Consider the following 26,933-nt stretch of genomic DNA (forward strand, 5'->3'; position numbering starts at 1 on the left):
TTAACGGATGGCTTCACACTCATGCACATGTATGTAACACTGCTTTTTGATTCAATGTTAATTAAAAAGAAAAAGGACATACATTTGCAAGAGGGAAATTGGGAAGGTTCCAGAAGGAATGTGAACTGGAGAGGTGTGCATGGGTAGATCTGATGAAAACACATTGTGTACCTTTGTCAGATTCTTAAGAAATACTACAAAAAATTTCACAACTAAAAACATGAAAAAAAATCAGATAACTTTGGATCTATCTTGACTTTGATAAAGACTGTCAGAATGCAAGCAGAGGATAGTATTGTGGTGGAAGGAAAAAAATCTGAGGACTCTACAAATGAAACTCAAGAGAGTAAAAACTCAAGAGGAATAAAAAGTAAACTTAAGAACAGGTCTTTCCAAGATGATGGAAGACAAGCAGCAAAAACAGAGCCCAAACCAAGAAGCAAAGTGCCTGAAGTCAGGGTGTCTGCAAGTTCTGCTAAGAACTAAAAGTGAAAATCAAACACGTTGATTAACCAATAAATCCTTGGGTATGACTAGCAAATGTCACACAAGCTACCGTAAACTCCTCTCACAGTGGGAAATGATGATGAGAAACCCAGGGCCATGTGGACTTTATATCCCAATATACAGAGAGAATAAATAATAAACACAAGGACAAGGTAAACTGTTGGAAAGTAATAAAGTCCAGGAGGAAATGAAGCAGAAAGTAAGGTAAGGAAGGATGGATGGAAGCAAATAAAAATGGAGAGGGTCGTAACCCAAGCAGACTGACCACAACAGGCCCCAGAGACCAAGCAATGGAAATTCTGTGAGGCAGAAAGTGTGAATAGTGTTATATATATTGCAGGTTAATTCTTCATTTTGCTTCATTGCCTTCTTAAAAGCAAAGTAAAAAGTATATTGCCATAGTGTTCAATTTATTTAAATATTATGTCATAATTACAAACAAGTATCAAAAATAACTGAATAAATTATAGTACATAAAGAGGCCAGCAGAATATTTAATAGGGAAGCCAAGCAAAAAGTGGACAGACTCACCCTTCTTGATAGATGCATTCGATATTTGGTTCAAAACTAAAGCCTCACCCAATCCTACATGTCAGTATAATGTATGCTTTTAATGGAAACATGTGTATTTAAATTTTCAGACAATGCAACTATTTGAGTCATTGATTCTAAATAAAATCAAGTCTTGGTACTTGACTATTGAGAATGAGTTTCTTTTTCCTATCACTATCAGTATGACTGTAGAGAAATAAGTCATTTCTTCAAAATAATTAACCAAAATTTTAGTAATAATTAACTAAAATTAAACAAACTTTCTTCTTTTGGTGACAAACTTCCTCTACTTATTTTTCCAATCACTCAATGACACTTGGATCCTAGTCTAATAATTATGTGATAACCACATTAGAAACATTTTGGATGGCAATTAAAGTTATAACATTAAAGTAATAAGGTTGATTTATCATGAGCACGGCTAATATACACAAGTTTCTGAGAAGGGGCATTCCTAATAATGATGAGTGAAGGGCAGCAATGGTTTTTATTGAGTGGCTATTTGTTAAAACACAGCCCTTGGTTACAGAATTTCTAATCAGATTAATGTTATTGTTTTCTTGGTCACAAATGACATAAGGCATGGGAAATTAGAGCAAAGACAGATGAATCGAAGAGCCATAAATGCTTTTATCACAAACAAGGCTCATCTTAGTTTTGGGGGGTATGCGTGTACATGCATGTATATAATATTCATGTGTATGTGTTCATGTGTGTATGTGGGTCAGTGGTTGCATGTAAAGGAGACAGCTTGACTGCCAAGTGTTCTTCTTTCACTCCTTGGCTCATATTTTGAGATGAGGTCTCCTATTGAACCTGGAACTTAAACATTTGTCAAGACTAGCTAACTCCCCAACAAGTTTCAGGGACCCTCCTATTTGTGCCTCGCTGTTGCTGGAATTATAGGTGCATTATCACACCCAGTTTGGGTGTAAGTTCTGCAAATCTAAACTCAGGTCTCTATGTTGGTAAGGTGGACTCTTTACTGACAGCCATTTCTCCAATTCTGTGCATTGAATTTGAAAGGGAACACCTGTGTGGGGCAACCTTTTCAGATCCTAACCATTTCCATTTCTCGTTACCTGACACAGTGTTCAAAAGGCATGGAATTATTAAGTGATTAATTTCCTTTCCCAGATTTTGAATGTGTATGCTACTCAGAATGAAGTTTTTAGCAACTCCTTTAAACTGAAAATACAGAAAGAAAGGTACATGTATCTGAGAGATGGTATCTTTACCATAGGCATCCTGTTACATGATTAATAAAAACCCAGAGACAGAAATTGGGTTCAACCTGAAGGTCAGAAAGACAAGTCAGCCAGCCACTGGATCTTACATCTACCTCAGTATAAAAAATTCCAATCCTGCCTCCAGAAATGTCAGAATGAGACTGTGTCTGAGAGCTGTCTCCTCCCATTTTATATTCTTCTCTAGTGCTGGGATTAAAGGCATGCACCACTACTGTCTGATTTCAATGACCAACTAGTATGGCTACTGTGATTAAAGGTGTGTGTCACCACTGCTTTGTCTGTAAAGCTGATCAGTGTGGCTGCTTTACTCTCTGAACTTCAAGCAAGCTTTTTTTTTTTTAAATACGAAAAATTCTTTTTCGTCTAAAACAACAAAAAGAAAAACTAATTAATATAATAAAACTGTATACAATAAGCACAATAACTATATACAATATATTCAGGCAATAAATACATCAACAATATCTAGTCCATTTGCATTTGACAAATTCAGAGAAAAGACTCCATATCTACCTATCTTGTTGAGTCTTGCTGGGATTAAAGGAGTGTGCTGCCACACCTGGGTGCTCTATTTCTTTTTAGAGGACTTTCTCTATCCTATGTATATTTTTAACATACTATAAACTGTTCAGAAGTTTTTATTTTCTCTGTCTGAATCTGTCTTTTCTGTATATCTCTACCTTTTTCTTTAGTCTGCTAAGCAGAATGACTAGGTTTAAAGCTGAGGCTTTGGTGTCTGGCTCTTCCCATGCTTGGATTCCTGAGAGTTCAGTTTCATGGGGGAGGTACAAGCAGGAGTCACATTTAAATCCACGACTCTGTGGAGTTTCTAGGTCCATGCCACTACCAAGAAGCCTGATGCTGGCCACTCATAAACACCATTTAAATGTTTGGTGGCAGACCCTCTTAAGAGCTGTGAGGTCTTTGCTGCTGACACTGAGTTAGAAAGCCACTCTTAAAGGAGCTTGCCTCTAGCAAACAGAGCCCACCTGAGAAAATGTTGCTACCGAGAAGCCACACTTAACTCTATTCTTGTCTGTCTAGAATCATTTTTAACACTTTCTCAAGGTTTATGTGAAAATTATTTCCAAACGTTGGGCGCCATTTGTTGAATGCTTAATAAAAACACAGAGACAGAAATTGGGGTTCATCTTTAAGGTCAGAAACGCAAAACAGCCAGTCACTGGCTCTTACCTCTACCTCAGTCCGAAACAGCAATCCTGCCTCCAGGAATCTCAGAATGAGACTGCAGTGAGAGCTGTCTCCTCCCGTCTTAAATTCTTTTCTTGCACTGGGATTAAAGGTGTGCACCACTACTGCCCAGTTTTTATGGCAAAATAGTGTGGCTACTGGGATTAAAGGTGTGTGTCACTAGTGACTGGTCTGTAAAAATGAGCAGTGTAGCTCTTTTACACTCTGAACTTCAGGCAAGCTTTATTTATTAAAATACAAAGGAAATATTACTACAGCATCCTTTGTTGAGTGGGAATTTAACTGGCGCTTAGACGACCTTCCTGGTTTCTTTATTCCTGACCTTCAGAGGAACCCTACAACAGCTCTTCCAGGAGACCAAAGTAGAACTGCTTAAGAATATTGAGTCCTGCGTGACGCATATCTTTCCTAGAAACCAGCAGTGCTGTTTATGAATGCAGAGCTGAAGCCAAGTGAGTGACACTTTCAACTGTTTCAGAAGCAGTTTGTAAACAGCGCAGTAAAACAACGGTGAGCGTTCAGTAAAAAACACACAAAACAGTCCTAACTGTAAAACAGCTATATTTCAGCCTTATCAAACTGGATTTAATTAGTTTGCCTTTTCGTCTACATGTGAGAAATTAAATGTCTTCCCTTCTCTGAATGAATTTCCTGCATAAGTCTAACATTTGAAATGTATTACAAAGTTAGTTGAATCTATGGCTGCCCCTTCTAGTAAATTTATGCCTAGATTGCCTTCAAATTAATTGCAATTGGAAGGGAAAATTATCCAGGAGGATAGTAATAAAGAAAGACACAAACAAGCTTCTCAAAAGAGCTATTTGTTGCTTGCTTATCACAAACACAAAAAGCCGATATAACCCTCAGAATCTTATTTATCTTTACATTCTAAGAACTTCTAACACTGAGTATCTATTTTAAAATAGACAACTACTTTAAAAAATGAATAAACTCAGCATGTCACACCTGCATATCACTGACACAGTACTGCAGAATTACATCCACAAGCACGGCTTAAGAACACAGAACATATGAAGTGGTGGATATTGCTGTGGACTTAGGGTTATCCATACTGTCCTTGGCCATTTTCTTGAGCAAATTACGACAGTTACTATTTCAAATGTGACATGAATATCATAGTTGTGAGTAACTTTAAAAGACAACTTGGGAACCAGAGATTCCAAATGAATACAAGAAGAAAGGGTTTATGTTAGAACGGTATCAGGGTGATGATGTTTCTACTCCAACATGAAGACAGTGCTGATGAACACAGTGTAGATCAAATAAAGCTCAGCCGTTGTCTGCTGGCCCACTAGCCAACACTGGGGCACTACCATGAGACTAACTTACTATTACATAGCAAATCATGTATTAATTTAATTTATTTGCTTATCGTTTCGCTTCTCACCAAAACTTAAGCTTTTTGAAACTAAGACACAGCTGTGTCTCCAAACCTGGAATATTGGCTGGGGCATGTTAGAGACTCACATTCAATTAATAGTTGCCAAACAAGCAACAGTACAAAAATTAAAATCAATCTCTCTCTCTCTCTCTCTCTCTCTCTCTCTCTCTCTCTATCTCTCCCTCCCTCTCTCGTTTTTTGAGACAGGGTTTTTCTGTGTGACCATGGCAGTCCTATATCTCGCTCTGTAGACAAGGCTGGCCTTGAACTCAGAGATTTGCCTGCATCTGCCTTTAGAGTGCTTTTGTGTGTTTTAAAGGTAACAGTTACTAAGGTTAATGGACTGCCTAGCCACTGTGCATGTGTACTCCCCTTATTGCTGTCATATCCCAGGAAGGACAGATGTGCGCATGCCAAGTGACATCTTCAGGACATCAATGGCTTGAGAAGGTGCCATTGCTCTGTCATATGTCTCTCTGAGAAATATTAAATGAAAATCTCATCCTGCTGTGTAGCTTAGACAGCCACAGAGGAGGAAGAAAGGAGACACTGCTTTTGTGCTTTCCACAACTGTTTACATCTTATATTAGATAGACAGTTTGGAAAATACTTTTTCAAATTTTCAGTTTCTATTTATTTTCTTATTCTTTTTGTCCATTGATCAATGAAATTAAATTGAAGATCTAGACATAAATCCACATGCCTATGGACATCTGATTTTTGATAAAGAAGCAAGAGATACACACCACAAAAAGGACAGTGTCTTCATCAAATGGTGAAGGTCAAACTAAATGTCTGCATGTAGAAGAATGCAAAGAGGTCCATAGTTATCACCCTGCACAAATTCAACTCCAAACAGAGCAAAAACCAGAAATAATGAACCTAAGAGAAAGTGGGAAATAGCTTTGAACTCATGGGCACAAGAGAAGACTTTCTGAACAGAATACAGATATTACAGACCCCAAGAACAATTAATAAATGGGACCTCACAAACCTGAGAAACTTCTATTTATCTTCTAATTTTATGTATAAAGAGTGGACTTGTTGATTGAGATTGCTGGGTTTGATCCTCGGAACCAGCAGCAAAAAAGGATAAAGAGGAGAAAATACACAAACCTACTTCCATGACATCTACCACCCATTTTCAATTAAGTTGTTAAAAGACCAGAGAAAGAAATAAAGTTGCTTCACATCAAAGAGTTCCAAATTAACAATTCTTCCAAGGTAAGTGCTGTTCAAGTAGAATTTTGTTAAGGGAAAAAGATAGGTTACAGAACAAGCTTTATTTTCTCTTCAATGTTTCAGACATGGAGCTAAGGGCTCAGTGGGTGAAGTACTGTCTGGCCAGTGTGTGAACCAGACTTCCCATGCCCTCAGGAGGAGGTGACAGTGAAATGCCCAGAGTAAACTGGCTAGTCAGACTAGCCAGACTGGAAAGTTCAGTCACTACATATACATATACATATACATATACATATAGTGTGTATGCATGTACATATATGTGTATGCGCATATATATTATAATATGTATAAGAGCCTTTGAATTCTACCTGTATGCATATAAATCAGTACATGCATACATACAAACACCACATATAAGCATATGAAAAACGAAAATTTCAATAATTATCTAATGTTGTTATGTTTCATTGTTTTTGCTAGTATTTTCTATTAAATCAAGATTATTTATAAAGCCCAACTTTATTTTTGATATTTCCTTTTATGAACCACAGTTTTAGTTTTCAACCCAATTGGGCACAGACTGCTCATCCTCCTGACTCAGCTAGTAAAGTACCGGGAATGGTAAGACTACAGTACAGTACGACTATACTCAGCAAGAGCGATTATTTTGTGTGTAATAAAGCAAGAAGGTAAGTGCAACCTTAAAAAGGCATTATGCATAGCTGAGGCATCCCCTTTAAAAAAAATTACAATCAAAATGTCAAGTCACATTTGCCACATCCTAGCACAGACAGAATAATAAAACTCTATTTACTGTGAGTCATTTTCTCATGTCTGCTAAAACCCTCATTTTTCAGAATTCTTGTCAAGTGTTCTCTCCTCCATGACAACTCTTGATCATTCCAGCTAGACAAAATAACTCTTCCTTCCAGTTAGATGGCACTGGTAATCTGTGTCATTTCTAAGGAGTCTGTTTTATATGAACTTGCAATGCTATTATTTCCATTTGCAAACATGTCATTTAAGCATTTGGAGAATCACTCTTTTGGAATATCTTGAAACAGAAATGGTACCCAAAATATATATTAGCTGAATTTTTTCTTGAACAATATGGTGGTGCGAGACACAATAGGAAATGACACTTATTTTTACCCCTTAACATGGGTAAAATCCACAGTAAATCAGCATACAAAAGTACATTTTACTATTGGGATTAGTTAACCCAAAACCTATTTACAATGTGGGTTATTGGCTGTTCATGGCCACTAAGAAAAGAAGAAAGGTTTTTGTTGTTGTTGTTGTTGATGTGGTCTCTGGTAGTTTGATTGTGTCCTAGTGGATGGTCCCATATCCTTATACTTATGGACAGCATTACTTGGATTCAGTGGATTATTAAGAAAATATGAGGTTGTGAATGAGATATATTGAGGGACACAGGAGAGTGTTGTTGGGGTTTCTGTCCTGCCCAGTTCCCGCAATTGTTAAGTCCCAAAGAAATCACACAGAGGTCTACATTAGCTATAAACTGATTGGCCCATTAGCTCAGGCTTCTTATTAACTCTTATAACTTATATAATATATTATTAGCCCATTATAATTGTCTGTACTAGCCACATGGCTTGGTACCTTATTCAGCATGGCAGTCACATCTTGCTTCTTCTGTGGCAGGGCCAGGACTGTTAAGCAAGCTTTCCTCTTCCCAGATTCTCCTGTTCTTGTTGCCCTGCCTCTACTTCCTGCCTGGTTTTCCTGTCTATACTTCCTGCCTGGCTACTGACCAATCAGCATTTACTTAAAATATAATTTATATAATACAGACAATTGTCCCACACCAGGACAGTTAGAGGAGGGCTGTAGAGAGTAGGTACCATCAAGATACATTGTATCTTACATGTATGAAAATTTCAAAGAATAAATAAAACCCACAATTACAGAAAAGAATAAATAAATGTCTATAGATTTCAGATAATATTCAAAGTATTTCCAAAATAGATGAATAGATGGTAAGTCTGGTTGCATTGGCTTGGCAAATGCTCGGGGTCTTTCTTAAGATGGTAAGGTTGATGGGCAATGACCAACAGCACAGAACATGAGACTAGCTCAAGGAGTCCTGTGCTTGTTAAAAAGAGGCCGATTGAGTGGGATGCTACAGGAGGGTTATGAGCAACCATGTGAATACAATGTAATCTGTTTATAAGGAGATGACCTACATCTTCATTTATAAAAACATGACACCGCTGTGACCAAAAAGACCCAGGACATATCAAATCTTTTTTCATGAGCATTTATATACTATCCATAACCAAATTCACCACCTTGACCCTTGACGCTTTACCACACAAGTTCTGGGCAATATCTGTTGAATCTGCATATGATGTGGGAGTGTCATATATCAATCTGTTGATTTCATTGGTTAAGTAATAAAGAAACTGCTTGGCCTGATAGGTTAGAACATAGGTGGGTGGAGTAAACAGAACAGAATGCTGGGAAGAAGAAAAAGGGAAGTGAGCGCAGATGCCATGCCTCCCCTCTCCAGGACAGACGCAATGAAGCAAGCCGCCAGGTCAGACGTGCTGAATCTTTCCCGGTAAGACTGGTGCTACACAGATTATTAGAGATGGGTTGATCGGGATATGAGAATTAGCCAGTAAGGGGTAGAGCTAATGGGCCAAGCAGTGTTTAAAAGAATACAGTTTGTGTATTGTTATTTAGGGACATAAGCTAGCCAGGCAGCCGGGAGCTGGGTGGCAGGAATGCAGCCCACAGCTCCTACTACATGTATATGAATTTATCAAGAAACCCTAGTCCTAGGAATTTACTGTCAGATATGATTCCATTAACGCAAACATCATTATGCTAAAGGTAATAGATGCTCACATTATTTGTAACTGCAAACCACTAGGAAATAGCCAAATGTCCACACTTTGATTAGTTGAAAAGAGAAACATGGTGTCTAATTTAGGGCTTCTATTGCAGTAAAGAGACACCATGATTATGGCAACTCTTATAAAGGAAAACATTTAATGGGTGGCATACAGTTTCTGAGGTTTAGTCCATTATCATCACCCTGGGATATGGTGGCATGCAGGCAGACATGGTGCTGGAGATGAGAGCCCTACATCTTGATCAACGGGAAACAAGAAGTGAACTGAGACACTAGGCATAACTTGAGCATATATGAGACTTCAAATCCCACCTCACAGTGACACACTTCCTCCATCAAGGCCATACCTAATCCAACAAAGTCACACTTCCTAATAATGCCACTTTCTATTAGCTTATGGGGGCCAATTACTTTCAAACTGCCACAAACGGCAAATAAACCCAATAGAATAGTGTTAGAGTTAGAAAATAATTGAGGCTGTATTTCATAAATTAATATGAAGTCATTTTTTAAAATTTTGCTATTCATGAATGCCAAATTGCAAAAAAAAAAGCACCATAGTACACTATTTGCTGCAAGACAGAAAATGAGAAGTATTGAAAACTCCCTGTGCTGCTTATATTGTCAGGGAAAACTCAGGGACCCGAAGATAGCAAAATTGGTCAGCTACACACTGTGGAAGAGACAAGAGAAAGTGCAAAGGAATGGAATGATGTGTGATTTCTTTTCCAGTTTTACTTCCGGTGCTTGCTGATTTAGGAAGCAGTCGAAGGTGGCTCAGTCAGAAGTTAGGAGAAGGAAAACCTGAAAGAAATCTGAAATAAAGGAATCCAACTGTGTGCCAGCTGAGTAACATTCCCTCATCAATGCAGAGAGAGAGAGGGCCTTGTCAATAATATATGAGTAGAATGTTTTATGAGGTTGGAGCAGAATCTGAAGATAGCAAAAACAAATTTTGAAGCCTCTTTTTCTTAACTAGATGTCTTAGTTTGCTTCCTGTCGATGCAATAAACAACGTGACCAGAAGTGACAAGTGGAGGAAAGGACTTCTGTCATCTTACCATTTAGAGTCCAGGAAGGAAATTCGGGGCACCAACTTGGAGAGAGTAACTGAAACAGAGGTCATGAGGGAACACAGGTTACCAGTGTAACTTCCATGGTTTTCTCAGTTTGCTTTCCATACAATCCAGGACTGACTGACCGGAGCTGGTACCGCCCACAGTGGGCTGGGATCTCCCACATCAATCAGAAATTAAGAAAATGCCCCCACATACGTGGCTTCAGGACAGTCTGATGGAGATATTTTCTCAGTTAAGGTTTTGTCTTCCCGGATGACTGAAAGGAATGAATGTTCTGGAGAAATGACAGACCTTGGGGGTGGGGCTGAAAGGAAGAAAGATGAAATGAAGACCCCTGGTTGTGTCAGAAAAACAAAGGCCTGAGTGTCTCCAGTGACCAATTGTGGAACAATTTGAGTACAGAGAAATCCAGACAACACCCGATATGAATCATTGAATAAACAGTGATCCCTACACAAATACTATATTTCAGAATATAAATATTTCTAAACTAGGTCAGGGAGAGGAGATTTAGAGGAAAATTCTAGGGTAGAATACAATAATTCTGCACACCTCATAGGTTCAATGGGGTCCTAGAAGAAAGAGACACGGATTCTAAACCCATGTGCTCAGCTTGATAACTGTGGGATGTACATGAACTCAAACTCCCCAGCAACAGTGCTTTTACATTATAGAAAAAAAATGTAAGTGTACAGTGAAAATATTCATTAATACCAAGCAATGATCCCAATAATAGCACCAGTAGGCACTACACTTGGTGCTATGAGGACATCACATCACTTCAGTAGTCTTCCAGTTGGCTTTACCTAAGTCTAATTATGAAGAAACATCACATTACACCGGTAAGGATAAGGTATGACTGTACTTATAAAAGGAACCAAAAATTGATTAAAAATTGATTTAAAAAAAGCAAGCAAACAAACAAAAACAAGTAAGGCTGGCTAACTGAGGTTTAAGTTAAAAGGATCCTGTCTACTGAGTGTGAGAACTGGAAAGTACATGATTAGTTTAAAATTGTTAAATGGGCATCTGCTAGTATAGAAGCTCACTAAAATACAAGTTTAAATAGAGTATTCTTATGATTGTGGGTGGGAAAATACTCCAAGCAGACACCATACACTACCAAATCTCCAAGATCAGGAATGGACTTCTGTTCTTTAAACTGTTAGCCAATGGAGTTACATAAAGCCCCAAAACATTATAGTCTAGTGTCAATGCTATTGATTTCCCCTCCAAAATTTTAATGCTAAGACCATGTTGCAAAAGACAGCATACACTTGAATCACAAAACATGGGACATCAGACTAAAGATCACTTGGACTCTTCGCTTCTACTAACTACACACAGCTAGAGGAGAAAAAATAATCTTTAGTTTTAGTGAGCTATGAACTTAGAAACTTGGAGAATTATAATCATGATCTGCCTAAAAGATACATACACCCACCTGTACAATAGTGACACAGATCTGAAGGAAGTAACTAATCACTCTTTTTTTAAATTTATTTTTCCATTCAAAAAAATTTACACTTCCTCCCCTCTTCCCATTCCCCTTCCACTCCCCCACTCCCCCCTCTCCCTCCCTCTCCCTCCTTAAGAAAGGGCAAGGAATCCTGCCCTGTGGGAAGTCCAAGCGGCCCCCCATCCAGTCCTAGGAAGCTTTGCATCCAAATAGACTAGGGTCCCAGAAAGCCAGTACATGCAGTAGAAACAAATCCCAGTGCCTTTATCAATGGCTTCTCAGTCAACCCCCATTTTCAGCCACATTCAGAGAGTCTGGTTTGATTGCATGCTCATTCGGTCCCGGTCCTGCTGGATTTGGTGAGCTCCCATTAGAACAGGCACACTGTCTCAGTGGGTGGACCAACCCCTCGCAGTCCAGACTTCCTTGCTCATCTTTTCCCTCCTTCTGCTCTTCAACTGAACCTTGGGGGCTCAGTCCATTGCTACTAGCCACTCTTAAAAGAAAAAAAAAAAACTTTGTTTAAGACCTGTTCCACAAGATGAACCCCTCACATAATACTGTCAATAAAGGAAAAAAACCTATGCTTACATATGTTATGGATCAAAAAATAAATGTCTACTACTGCTATTTTTGCTAAATGGACATCGTATTAAACTGATTCTCAAGGACTTATTCCTATGTCCATAGACATACCAATGCTCAGTATCGATGTCAGTTAACACACGACTAGCTTTATGTTATCCCCCTTTTCATGTTCTTTAAATTCATTGGTCCTGTATGTGAGGCTGCCTTGGAGTACATCAGTGTATGAGACAATATTCCATTGAATGAAATAACTTCCCTTCCTCGGCAACAATCAAATATCAATAGCTCCTTTGCTAGTGGTGGGATTTCTTTCTTTCCTGCCCTCCAGCTGACAGAGAGGTAGGGAGAGATCTGGAAGGAGCTGGGGTGGGAGTTGAAGACCAGCGAACTATATTTCATAAAATTCTCAAGGAATAAATTAAACCATTATTAAAAACTTGGACGGTCTTTGGGGCCCATTCCCTTTGGACCTTCCAGAGTCTAGTCGAAGAGAGGGAGGAGCAAATGGATCAAGACCATGATGGGGATACCCATAGAAACATCTAACCTGAGCTAGTGGGAACTCACTGACTCCGGACCTACTGTGGGCGAACCTGCAGAAAACTAAAGTAGGCCCTCTCAATGTGGGTGACGGCTGAGTGGCTTACGCAGGGTGTGGGGACATTGGCTCTGAGGCCAGGATTTATCCCTAATGCTTGCTTGAACTGGCTTTTTGGATACCTTGCTCAGCTTAGATATAGGGGAGAACCTTGTTCCTGCCTGAACATGATGTGTCAGACTTTGTTGACTCCCCAAGGACAGCCTTGCCCTCTCTGAGGAGTGAATGGGGGTTGAGTGGGGCAAGTAGCTGAAAGAGGAGAGGGAATGAGAACTGGGATTGCTATGTAAAATGAGAAAAGTTTGTTTTAAAAAATAAATAAAATAATAGGTTTTTTTCTAAAAAGATTTAAAAAAAATGTCAGAATCAAAAGAGGAGTATCAGGGTCTCTCTATGCAGTATGCTGACCCAACAGTTCTAACACAGCTCTTTAATGTAAAGCTCTTTGTTCTTTTGAAATACGCTGCTGAAAACATCTGGAGGAGATCCCCATTCAGATGCCCTTTCTGGTACATAAGTGTTAGGTGCCAACTTGCCTAGGCAATGGTACCTGGTGGCTTCCATCAAACACTAAGCTGGATGAGCTAAGAGTGTATATTTTTTTACATGTGATTACTGCTACAATTAACTGTCTTACCAGAAAGCAGACTGCCCTCTGTAACCTGTCTGTGCCTTGCTCACAGTCAATTGTCTTAAGAGAAATATCCAGTCTCTGGGCTCAGTTGCAGCATGAACTTCTTCCAAAAAGGGAGCCCCAGGAGGGCTCCTCATGAATAAACACTATGCTGCTGTTAATTCTGACTACAATTTGAAGGGACACAAAAAGGCAAAGGATGCCTCCGTTTGGAGAGGACTGGGAAAAGGAGGTTTGTGGAGGTGGAGTAAAAAGATGACCTCTCTATCACCAGACAACATCTATAGGAAACATGACCAATTACAAAGATATAAGAAAAATAGAAATTTCAAGAGATAAAGAGTACGTCAAAGTGGTTGCTTCAGAGTAACTGAGAAGGGAAAAGGGAGACAGCAACTTTAATATGAATAACCACTTCATTAATATACATATATAATAAGAAAAATATTAAAATACATTTAAATTTTTACTTTATTTGTTGTTCTACGGTGCCCGTGTATATGATGTGAGTGTGAAAGGTGGGTGCAGCTCAGAGAACTCTTATGAAGTGATCTCTTTTTACACACAGGTAACACAGATCAAACTTCTCCCCCCCATTCTCCTGTAGCTGACACTTGCATTCCCAAAGCCAATTCTTCAGCCTTGAAAAATATTTCCAATACCATCATTAAATGGTCTTAGATACTAAGCTTTGTATATTTATTATCATTTAAAAATGAAAAAATAAGAATAATATGCCTCTAGCACAAACGTGACCAGAAAAATTATTATTCTATTATTGTTTGTAGAAGAAAACAATAGTTTTAATGTGATTGCCCTTTATGATACATAACCATCTTTGGAATTAGAAATACATGAAAAATTGTGTTTCAATAAAGGGCAATTCAGATTTAAATATTGTGAATCTACCTTATATAAAAGCACTTTTTCCCCCTTGAAGTTTGTCATCTAACAGAATAAAGAACAAGCTACCCTGTTATTTAAGAAATAAATTTTACTACTTTTTACAAATATTCTTTGAATAGAAATTTGAGTGCCTGGGCAGGGTGTTTTAAAGACTGTCACATGACTAACTTGGCTTCTTATTAATCCAATACTCTTTCTTTCTGTGTGATAATAAGTTCCCAATTTTCTCTGCTCCAAGGAGGAGTGTGTGTGCTTTTCCACACTTTAGTCTCCTGAGACCAATCACAAGGTTATAACCATTCCCCCCCCCCACACTTTTTTTTAAAAAAATCATGTTGTTTAGGACAACAAGAGAAATGGGGCAGCTGGAGTTCAAATGCCTGTCTTGGACCAAGTCCACATCCTGAGTACCAGTCATGGACCTCTGCTTTGTACATTTTATTTTTTTTACCTAAGCCCCGTTTCTCTTTCTTAACTGATAGAGTATCAAATACACAGCTATGCCATCTCTTAAGGTTTAGAGGACTTGACTTAATATAGAACTAAAGCTACAGAAATAAACTATGGCTGTAGTCATGAGAACAAAAGACATGAGAAGCTCGACAAGTGATTCCATGCTGAAATCCAAGGCTAGAACATGCTGCTTCTGCATATGACTAGCATAACAAGAAGTGATGGAATTAATGTGAAGGGTCAATTAAATTTATAGAGAAGCAGGTAAATTGTAATAGGAATTCTGCTTGTTAGAAATCTGAGTGCCCAGAGCTGCAACTACTAAAGAAATGAAAAAAGGAACTGTCTACATGAGAAGATGTAGCCAACTAAAATCCAACAGGATCAGCTAAGGTATCGGGAATAATTCATTGGCATAGTTGGCCAAATCCTGTATTCAGGAAATACAAATGGCATTTTTTTCTTTTAGAGTTTTGTCTTAGAAATGGCTATTTCCTTTATTAAATGTGCTGTTTGCTCTAATGCTGCCATCCACCGCATATCCCGGGTGAAGTATTCTGAAGTGTATGGTGGTTTTATTAAGGACCATGACATGCTATATTGTTTTAATGTTTCCTTATGAAGTTTGAGTTTAAACAGCTTCATTGAGACGCAATTCACATGTGTATAGTGTGCACAGTTGAGTTTGCTTTTCTTTAATATGCTCACAATGTTATTAAATTAACTTTGAACATTTTCATCATCTCATAAGCAAACCCCTAACTTACTGTCAGTCACAACCCAGTCTGACATAGTTTCTGAAAGCTCTTCTCTGTTGGTGGAATTTTTCTTATGCCCTCTGCGGCCGAGCTCACTCACTCCAAATAATTTAATCAAGATGCATCTTTTTTGTATTACATATCACCTTACTGCTTTGTTGGTCTTGATGTTACAGTGTGTAAGCGTGTCACTTTTTTCCATTTATTTTTACCTGTAGTACAAGCACACATCATATGTTTGCAGATGTATTTTTGCTTTGACTTGTTTGTGGAAAATAGCAGTTAATATCAATATAGCTATCGTCCTCTATTGATCTCTACTGTATTTTTTGAGACATGATTTTTACCTGAACCCGGACCTTCTATTTTTGACTATATTATCTGGACACTGAGCTGGGGGGAAATCCGCCTATCTCTGCCTTGCCCTAGGAATGCTGGTTTATAGGCATGTACTGCCACATTTTAAATTAAATGTGTCCTAGTGTTCTGAACTCAGGTCTTCGTGCTTGTGTGACTAGTACCCCACACACACTGGGCAAACTTCTCAGGCCTGCATATGTCATATTTTTGTAAGTATGTATGCATGTAGTGTTCAATATATATAAATTCAAATGCACAGAAACACACAGCTCTTGATTAGTATGATGGTGATTTTCTGAACACGGCTGCACAGGCTTAGTTTTCACCTAATAGTGGGATCGCATGGCTATTTGGTAACTCAGTGTGTATTGTTCGAAGATTAACTGCTTTCCATGGTGGCTGTACTATTCCAATTCTCATCCAGCAGTGTGTAATAAAGGGTGCATGTTTCTGCATCTTTGCCAAAATTTGCAAATTGCCCGTCTTCTTTCTTTCATGATAGCCCCAGGAGTGGGTGTACAGTGGATTCTCATTGTGTTTCAGTTTGATTTTCCATTTGAGCTAAACACATCTTTTCATGTATTTTTAAAGAAATTTCTGTATCCATTTTGGAGAAATGTTCACGCAAATGCTTTGCCCATTTATAATTTATGAGTGTTGATTTCTTTGTGCTTTTCTTTATTTTTTTGTCGAGAGATGGGTGGTTTTCAGACACGCTGAAGATGTGTTCAGGCATTCTCTGAGTTGTCTTTCTATTTCATTTATGGTGTCTGTTCTTACTTTTTGTAACCAGACAGAAGAGAGAGCTATTTGGAAACAGAAAACTCAGAAAACACATCTTTCAAATTGGCCTGTCAACAAGTCTTTAGGGCATTTTCTTGATTAATGATTATGTGGGAGGGCCCAGCCCACCATAAGTGGTGCTACCCCTGGGCAGGTGTATAAAAAAGTGAATTGAAGAAGCCAGTAGACAGCATTTCTCTGTGGTCTCTGCTTCTGTTCCTGCCTCCATGTCGACACCTCGAGTTCCTTTCCTGCCTTCCCTAAATAATAGCATGACAGGGAAGAGTAAGCCAAATAAATTCTTTCCTACCCCAGTTGCTTTTGTTTATGGTGTTTTTATCCCAGCAACAGAAAAGAAACTAAGACAGTGCCTTTGGGAACAAAGTTTTAAAATTAAGCAACTTTAAGATTTGTTTTCTTTAGCTTGATACACTTTGGTGTCATGTCGAAGAAGTCATTACCTCATCAAAATTTTTATATATAAATATATGTGTATATGCCACATATTATATATATATATATATAATATCATATATGTAAAAATAATTCCTAAAAAAGAAGAGGTAAATAATTGGAAAGGGGGCAAAAGGGAATTTGGAGGAGGTATAGCAAGGAGTAGAAATGACATAAATATTTAAACTTGTAAATTAAAAAGAAAAAGAATAGATTCACCTGTGTTAAAAATCTTGAATTCTTCTAACATTTTTTAAACAGTTCTTACACTTAGGTCTGAGATCCAATTTGAGTTAATTCTCTCTGGCCTACAGTTGGGATTTCATTATTATCAACCGATTTGGGGCGACTTGAAGTGATGCTTATTGTGTTTTAAAACCACCATGGTATGAATTTCTCTCATCATTTCAGTTGTGAGTCTTGGTCTTTTAATGGGTGAAAGAACATGAGGAAAAATTCAAATTATTCTAGCAATTGCTTGTCAAGAAGATGTTATCTCTCAGTGTTATCTTGGAACTTGATGTGGTTTAGGTGTTTATGCTGTCCAGAACTCATGTTGAAATACATTCCTCTGTGCAACGGTAGTACGGGGTGGTCCCTCAGCAGGCAGCTCAAACAAAATCAGACCTCAGCTCCAAGCTCCAAGGAGCTTTCTTGCCTCTGTGCCTTATGAAACTGGTGACGAGACAGTTTGTCGCTTCTGTTATGTGGACACACACCAACCACGGTCTCTTTATGGAAGTAAGAGCAACCTTAACCAAATTGCAAATGCTAGGGTCTTGATACTTGATTTCCAGACTTTGGAATTGTGAGAAAATAAATATCAATGTTTATGAATTATTATGAAGACTCGGATATTTGCTCATAGTAGCAGAATGGACCAAGAGAGCATCTTATGGGGGAAGCCACTGAAGTAAATGTGAACTCTTACACTTGGAGATTTAAATCTTTTTTATTCACCTTTTCAGCACCACACTTCATGTTTACTGTGGGATGCTAGTAGAGCAGAAACTTTAAAAAGTCTGAAAATATAGCCTTGTCCCATTTTCTTAGGGTAATTGGTTATTGTAGGCCCCTTACATTTCCACATGAATTTTGGTGCCAGGTAGTCAAATATCTCCAAAAACACTAATGGAAGTTTGGGATGGGTTGCTTTCCATTCTTAGATAAGTGTAGAGAATATTGATTCCCTGTTGTGGGCCTACAGTGCCTTCCTCATCTTTTTTTCTTCAATGTGTGCAAGCTTCAAGTCTGTTCTCTTGTTTATCATACATATTTTATTCTGTTTAAAGTTACTGTGTTTTATTTGCTTTCTTGATTTCATTTTCAGACTGTTCCTACCAGTTGTTTTTTTTTTTAGAATTGATTTTTGTATATTGAATTCGTGTTCTGAAAACTTGTTGGCTCTTACATTAACTCTAATAGTATTCTTGTAAATTATTTATGATTTTTCTCCATCCAACATACATAATATGAGCATGTTTTTAAAAAAGGATGAAAGTGCAGTCCAACAAATATCTAAGGCAGTGACATGGTTGCTTATTACCAAGTGCTTTGCTCTCTGCTCAAGTGCGCTGTGGCTGGGAGTAGCAACATCATCACTGTGAGTGTGTGTTGCATTGCACACTCCTGATGATGCCACCGGGCAATGTGAACTCTTCTTCTGTATTAGTCTGAGACCATTGTTACAAATCTGGTCTGTCATTGAGCCCTATGAAGAAAATCCTTGCACTAGGGATCTATTGCTGCTATTTATTTTCCTTCATTATTGACTAATTTTGTTCATTAAGAAATTTATACATGTAAAAAAATGAATGCCAAATTATCTTCAGCCCCTACTCTCGCTTATTTTCCTCCACCTATCAACACCAGCATCCCTAAAAGTCCTTTCCCACATACATGCCTTTTGTTTCAAGACTCACTTCATTTAACCAACGTTATTGTTGTGACCACAGTTTTAAAACTATTCACTGAGTTGTGGTGGGCTTACCAATGGGTACAAAGCTGAACACATTGAGTCCCTCGCTTCCATATCTGTATGTAGCCACTAGTTCAGGAGGGTAGTATAGAACCATGGGAGCCCCTCCTCCATTTATGGCTATTAACCAGGCTAATTGTGCAGGTTACTGAAGCTGCTGTGACTTTTGATAGTAATGTCTGTGTCTTTCCCAGAAGATGAGCTATCATAGCACTTCTGTTTATTGTCCAGTTCATATATCATTTCTATCCCTTCTTCTGCATTGGTACCTGAAACTTAGAGGGATACACATCTTGTGTAGGACTCAGCATTCAAACATAACTTAGTATTCACACCATGAACAGCCATGTCTCTTCTAGAGTCATCACCATTCACTGTGAGGGGTTGGGGATTCTCTGATTAAAGCTGAAAGCAGCAGTTGTTGATGGATATAAGCATAGTTGTTAGAAGCCAGTATAATACCATGCCAGCTTATTTAGCAGCAACATTCGCTCCCCTGATATAGCCTATGACTTCTCCATCCATGCATTTTTTAAACTGGGCTTAAAGTGCTTGGTATAGATTTCCTCCTGAGTAGTGACCTCAAACCCAGTCAGTGGGTCCTTGGTTGCAATCGTTGACATTATTGCATAAGCAAACATATACTGCCTTGCAGCTGGTGTTACCTTCACTTTCTATAGAGCTCAAAACTGAGTGAGAAACTAATATCTTTTCTCTCTCAGTAGCTTACACAGTACCTTTTGATGCTGTGGAAACTAACCAGCTTCCAGGTCAGTTCCAGTCTGGCTTCTCTGTATTTTGCAATCGTGATTCGTTGTGGATTCAGCAATAAGGTTTTACCATGCAGTTCTGTGATAAATCAAGTAAGTTGGAAGAGCAAGTATTTGAGAGACCCTGCCAACCTTATGATCAATAAGTTTTAGGGATATATTCTATATCTTGCAATAGAATAGGAGACCACAGGCACCAATCTGGACTCTATACTCTGTAAAACTTTCAATCACAATAGATGAAGAAAATAAGATATCTCACAAGAAAACTGTATTTAAGCAGTATTTAGATACAAATTCAGCCTTTCAGAAGGTGCTAGAAGGTAAACTCTAACCTAAAAGGGGTAACCACACCAAAGAAAACACAGACAATATATAATCCCAGACCAGCATATCAAAAGAGAAGCATGTATACACACCACCACAGCTACCATCACCACAACCACAGCAACAACAACAACAACAAAAACTCTAGGAATCAACAAACACTGGTCATTGATATCTCTCAACATCAATGGTCTCAATAATCCCCAAATAACACCGACTAACAGAATGGATATGAAAATAAGAACTACTCTTCTGCTGTATTCAAAACTAACACCTCTATGTCAAGAATAGATACCACCTCAAGGTAAAAGGATGGAAAAAAATTTCTAAGAAACTGAACTTAAGAAATGAACAGGTGTAGCCATTTTATTATCTGACAAAATAAACCAAACCAAAACAATTAGAAAAGATAAGGAAGGACACGGTATATTCATCAAAGGAAAAGTCCATCAAAATGGCATTTCAAATCTTAACATCTATGCCCCAACACAAGGACACTCACATTCAAAAAGAAAAAAAAAAACAAAAAACAAAAACAAAAAACCACTTCACCTTATATCACACATATGTACTCACACTAATAGTAAAAAACTTCAATACCACACTATTGCCAATAGACAGGTCTTCCAGACAAAAACTAAATGGAGAAATGCTGGAGCTAACTGATATTAAAAGCCAAGTTTACCTAACAGATATGTACAGAACATTCTACCAAAACACAAAACTGCATCTTATGGGCATTCTCCAAAATTGACCATATACTCAGACACAAAGCAAGTATCAACAGATACAATAAAATAGAAATAATACCCTACATACTGTCTGACCTCTACAGTTTAAATTTGGATATCAACAAAAGAAACATCAGAAATCTTAAAAACTCATAGGACCTAAATAAAATTAAAAATAAAATAAAAAAGATCAAGACAGAAATTAAGAAAGAAATCTAAAAAAACAAAATTATAAATGAAAAGGTGGATATAACAATAGATACAAAAAAATTCAGAGAACTGTTAGCATATTCTTTCAAAACCTTTGCATCATCTTGGAAAATCTAAAAGAAATGGTACATGCCATTCTTGATACACACCACTTACTAAAGTTAAATCAATATCATTTGAGCAAATAGTCAGATATTTAACCCTAGTTAATTAGAAGCAGTCATTAAAAGTCTCCCAATAAAAAACAAAAACAGGCAAACAAAAGGAAACAACAACAATAAAAAAAATCCTCAAGGCCAGTTAATTTTAGTTCAGAATTCGACCAGAATTTCAAAGAAAAGTTAATGCCAATACTTCTCAAATTATTCCACAAAACATACACAGAAGAAATATTGCCAAATTTGGTTTTATGAAGTCATAGCAACCCTGATACCCAAACTACATAAAAACCCAACAAAGAAAAAGAATTACAGTCCAATTTCCTGTATGAATTTTGAAGCAAAAATTCTTAGTTGAACACCTAAAAACTGAATCCAAAACACATTGAAAAAATCACCCACCATGATCAAGTAGGCTTCATCCCAGAAGCAGAGATTGTTCAATATACACAAATCAATAAACTTAATCTACCATATAAACAAGCCAAAAGAAAATAAAAAGTGATCATCTCATTAGATCAAGAAATGGCATTTGACAAAATCTAACACCCTTCATTAAAAAAGTCTTAGAGATATTGGGGAAATAAGGTGCATACCTCAACAATAATAAAGGCCGTTTAGAGAAAGCTTATAGTAAACATTAACTTAAATTGTACTCAAATTAATTCCACTATAATCAGAAACAAGATGTTGTTGACCACTCTCTCCATACCTATTTAACAAAGGAGATCGAGGGGATAAAAATTGGGCAGGAAGAAGTTAAACTATGCTTCCTTTCAGATGATATGATCGTATACATAAGTGAACCTAAAAATTCTACCAGAAAATAGCAGATAAACACTTTCAGATATCTGGATAGAAATTAACTCATAAAATCAGTAACCCTCCTATGTACAAAAGACAAATGAACTGAGAAAAAAGTAAAGGAACTATCACCTTTCACAATAGTCCCAAAAAATATAAAATATCTTGAGGTAACACTAACCAAGGAAGTAAAAGACTTTTATGATAAAACTTCAAGTCATTGAAAAAAGAAATTAAAGAAAATATCAGAAGATAGAAAGATCTCTCATACTCATGGAACAGTATAATTAACATAGTAAAAATGGTCACCCTACCAAAAAGTGATCTAAAAATTCAGTGCAATCTTCATCAAAATACCAACAAAATTCCTCACGGGTCTTTCTTGTAAGGACAATTTCCAGCCTCACATGGGAACACACAACACACTCGTAAACACACACACACCCAAGAATAAACAAACAGCTACTATAGGCACTAATATCAACAATTAATAGATAGAATCTCCTGAAATTGAGAAGTTTCTGCATGCCAAAGGATACCCCTTCATTTAGACAATGTAACACCCTATGAAATGGAAAAAGATTTTTACCAACTACTCATGTAATAGATAAAATATATAAAGAACTGAAAACTAGATCAAGTAAACAAACTAATTTAAAAATGGGGTCCACACAAAACAGAATTCTTCAAGAGAACTGAAATGGTTGAGAAACACTTAAAGAAATGTACGACATTCATAGTCATCATGGAAATACAAATCAAAAAATACTTTGTGATTTCACTTTATACCAGTTGGAATGGCTAAGATCAGTGAAACAAATGGTAGCTTATGTTGATGAGAACGTGGAGTAAGAAGAACACTCACACATTGCTGATGGGAGTGCAAACTTACACAAATCTTACAGAAATCACTGTGGTGGTTCCTTATGTAGATAGAAATTAATCTACCTCAAGATTAAGTTATACCACTCTTGGTCATATACCCACAGAAAACTTCATCCTACCCGAAGAGTACTTGCTCATCCATGTTCTTTGTGCTCTAGTGATAATGACCAGAAACCGGAAACAACCTAGATGTCCCTCTACAGAAGAATGGATAAATAAAATGTGATACATTTACACAATGGAGTGTTAGTCAGCCTTAAAAAATGAAGTAATGTAATTCAAGGGCAAATGGATAGTTAGAAAAAAAAATCATTGTAATTTAGGCAACCCAGAACCAGAGCCACAAATATGGTATGTATTTGTTTATTTGTAGATAATAGATGCTAAGTCAGTAGTAAGCAAGCTACAGTCTTTGGAGCCACATAAGTTAGGTATGGAGTAAAGGACTGGAGAGGACAGATGGAGCACCCTAGGAGAGGAAATCTTTTATGTAGATATGGTAGATTTGGGAGGGAGACTAGAGTGAGAGGATCAGGTGGGGAGGAGGGAGAACCTGAGTGATGACATAGGGAGCACAGGGAGAGACAGCTAAAACTAAGGGCCATTTTAGGTACAGCATGGATATCTGATTTAGTAGATGCTTCCTATATTATAGACACATATAAATATGATCTCAATAGAATCGTCAAATAATGGGGAAGACAGAATCTGAACTGACTATCTCTCATCACCAAATGAAGCTTCCAGTACCAGGACAGGGTTACATCTAACTGATTTTTTTTACCAAAGGGGTCCCATGGGAATTCCTAAACCAACCAGGTTGTTGTCAGATTGGTCTACACAAACTGGTAGTAAGGCCCCATTGCTGAGGACAGCATCTATACACTTCACCAAATATGGAGAAGTCAAGTTGGTACATACACAGAGCCCTCAGCCCTATGTTATAGCATTTTTGGTACAAGAGGACACTCTGAATGCTACCAAAGGAGAAACAAGAACACCAACTCAGCCACAAGCCCTGAACACCAACCCAAACACACGCTCTTTGATCTGCAATGGTGTCGTGCCTGCAAGATATGCTAGGGTAACGGAAGCTCAAAGCTTATGGGAGACCAACCAATATCTGATTTGATTAAAGGCACATTCCACCAGGTGGAACCCGTACCAGACCCTGCTTGGGTGACCAAGAACTGAGACTAGTTAGCTCAGCGACCTCGTATAAAGCCAATTACTAGTGTTCTAAAAACAAATCACAGAAAAAAAAATCACAACTCCTGATGACATTCTACTGTACTCATAGATCAGATCATTGCTCAGCTATCACCAGAAAGCTTCCTCTTCAGCAGATGAGAACTATTTTAATAGAGAGACCCACCGGCAGTGAGAATGAGGGACCTTGGCACACTCAGCCTTACATGGGATGTCTCCATCAAACCCCTCTCCTCAGGCCTCAGGGAACCCTGTAGAAGAGGAAGTTGAAAGAGTTTAAGAACAGAGGGGATAAAAAAACACAAAGAGAACAAGCCCTCTTCATCAATATGATCAAAGCATATTTGAGCACAAAGACTGAGGCCGAGTAAAAAGGGTCTGCTCAGGTATCCACTGAAGAGAGAATACGCAGACATATGATCCCAACCCTAATCTGAAGAAATCTCCAACTGATGCCCACTTGCAAATGAAAGCTTGATTTTCTCCACGAAGGTCTCACTAGAAGCACAGACTACTATTAAGAGTAGGTTGTATGCCCAGCAGAAGATGCCAACAGAGAACAGATTCAACGACATCTTTGGAGGTTCCTTCTCCAACATGCATGTCACGGCTTTTCTTTGATTTTTTTAAAATTTTATCTCATTAATTATTTTATTAATATATATTTCTCTTGTATCCTTTTACCCTACAGTGGCCTTGTATATGTGTGTTTACATATATAAACATATATGTATATACATATGTATGTATGTATAGTGGCTTTGATTTTGTGAGATTTCTGAGTGTGGGACCATTTCTTTAGCCATCTCTTTGGCTCTTCTTTCTGTTTGCTTACTTTGTCTAATTCCAATGTGTTAATCTTTTATCTTATCTTGTTTTATTTTATTATTATCCCTTGGGGGCCTGTTTGTTTCCCAACAAGAGACAGAATGGGTGTAGATACCGATAGAAAGGAAGATGGAAAGGAGCAGGGGAGGGAGAGGGAGGGGAGACCATGATGGGGATATGTCATGTGGGAGAAAAATATATTTTCAATAAAAGGAAAATTTGCTTCTGTAGTTCTGTATCAAATATAATAGAACAACTTAGATATAAAGGAGAATTGCAATTTTTAGACATATATATTGAGGTCGTTAAGTGAGGTACCAAATCTTTTGATCTATGGCTGTCAGAGCAGAGGTGAACTTGACTTCTCACCCTTAATAATCTCAGTGCTCCATTCAACTGGTATGATGTGAGTTTTTTATACTAGTTTCCTATCTTTGGCTTTTTTTTAAAAAAAAAATAAGAGACTTCACTATTTAATATTTTGAAAAAAAAAATAAAGAAGCATGAGAGGTGATTTTTTTTCCCTAGGTCCAGTGCCTAATGCTCAGCCATGACAATATACATATAAGTAGTATTAGACAGACAGAATCAGTTAGGAATACATATATATATATATATATTCATACTTATATAAATACATGCTTATATTAACAATTAATGAATAATATGCCATGGATTTGATGAAAATCATGTAGGGGTATACGGAAAGTTTTGGAATGAGGAAAAGGAAGGAGGGAATGTAATTCCATTATAATCTCAAAAACACCTTTGATTCCTTGACCCATTAAGGATAAACACTCTAAAGTAGCCTACATTATTGTCTCTTTATCATATTTTTAAAATATAGATTATTTAGTAACTAGAATATGTCTGAAATGTGTTCTCAGTTACATATTCACAGTAAGTAAATACAAGAAAATATCACATCCAGAAACAGTTTTCTGATATGGCAACATCATTATTCATTGGCGCACTCTTCATATTAGCATTCTAAATGAAAAATTAGCCTCAGTCTCCAATTCGCATTTAACAATCAAGTCTGGACACAGTGATATTGATTCAGGATTTTGGAACATCACTTTCCATCATATCATGTTTCAACAAAATGTACCATGGCACAAGGAGCCCGGCCTGAATCTTGATATGAACAATTACAAGAAGGAAAGAAATGGATCAGCTCCATCGAAAGGAAACCCAGAAGGCAAAATTTACATGTAGTGACATCGACAGAAAGCTAGTACCCAACAGACACAGGCATGACAGACTCCCCTGTGGAAGGTCACAGTTTCTGCTTCCTAATGAGGAAGCAAGAGCTCTGAGAACGGACTGCTTTCTTTCTGAAAGGTAATTCATTAATTTTTAAAAATCCTCCTACACCATTCTCTCCCCCACTGCCCTTCACTCAAACTGTCTTTGAACTGAGTGAATGACAATGTTTGGCAAGAGCTTCCCGAGAAAGGCAAGATCGAGGCTATGCAGAAGCACCCAGGGTTCTTCAAAATACCATCTAGCTGCCATTTCTGGGGAAGAGGCAGATGAAAACCCTACATGATCAGATGTGACCAAAACTAATGTTTGTAGAAAAGCTGTTTTGATCCAGCCCGTTCTTGTTAGCAGAAGATCAGCAGAAAGAAAACAAACAAAGATCAAGAAGTCATAGACTTTAGAGGCTCCTTCATCTCAGGATGTCCCTCTGAGTCACTCCATGCAAAAAGTGCCTGATGTGCAAGCATGGGGACCGGAGCTTGGAACCGTAACACCCATGGAAAAGCTGGTCTCACAATGTATAGTCAGCGCAGGAGAGATGACCCCATGGTGAAGAGCACTGACTGGTTTCCCAGAGGACTTGGGTCTATTTCCAGCCTGCTTGTGGGGCTCACAAACATCTAATTCCAGTTCAGACAACCCAAAGCCCTCTTTTGGATCCTGTGGACACCAGGCACTCATCCATATAATATCCAAACATAAATACT

This window comes from Microtus oregoni, unplaced genomic scaffold, assembly GCF_018167655.1.
Source record: "Microtus oregoni isolate MIOR12 unplaced genomic scaffold, Mior012 000001F_ref0000356, whole genome shotgun sequence".
NCBI classification, from domain to species: Eukaryota; Metazoa; Chordata; class Mammalia; order Rodentia; family Cricetidae; genus Microtus; species Microtus oregoni.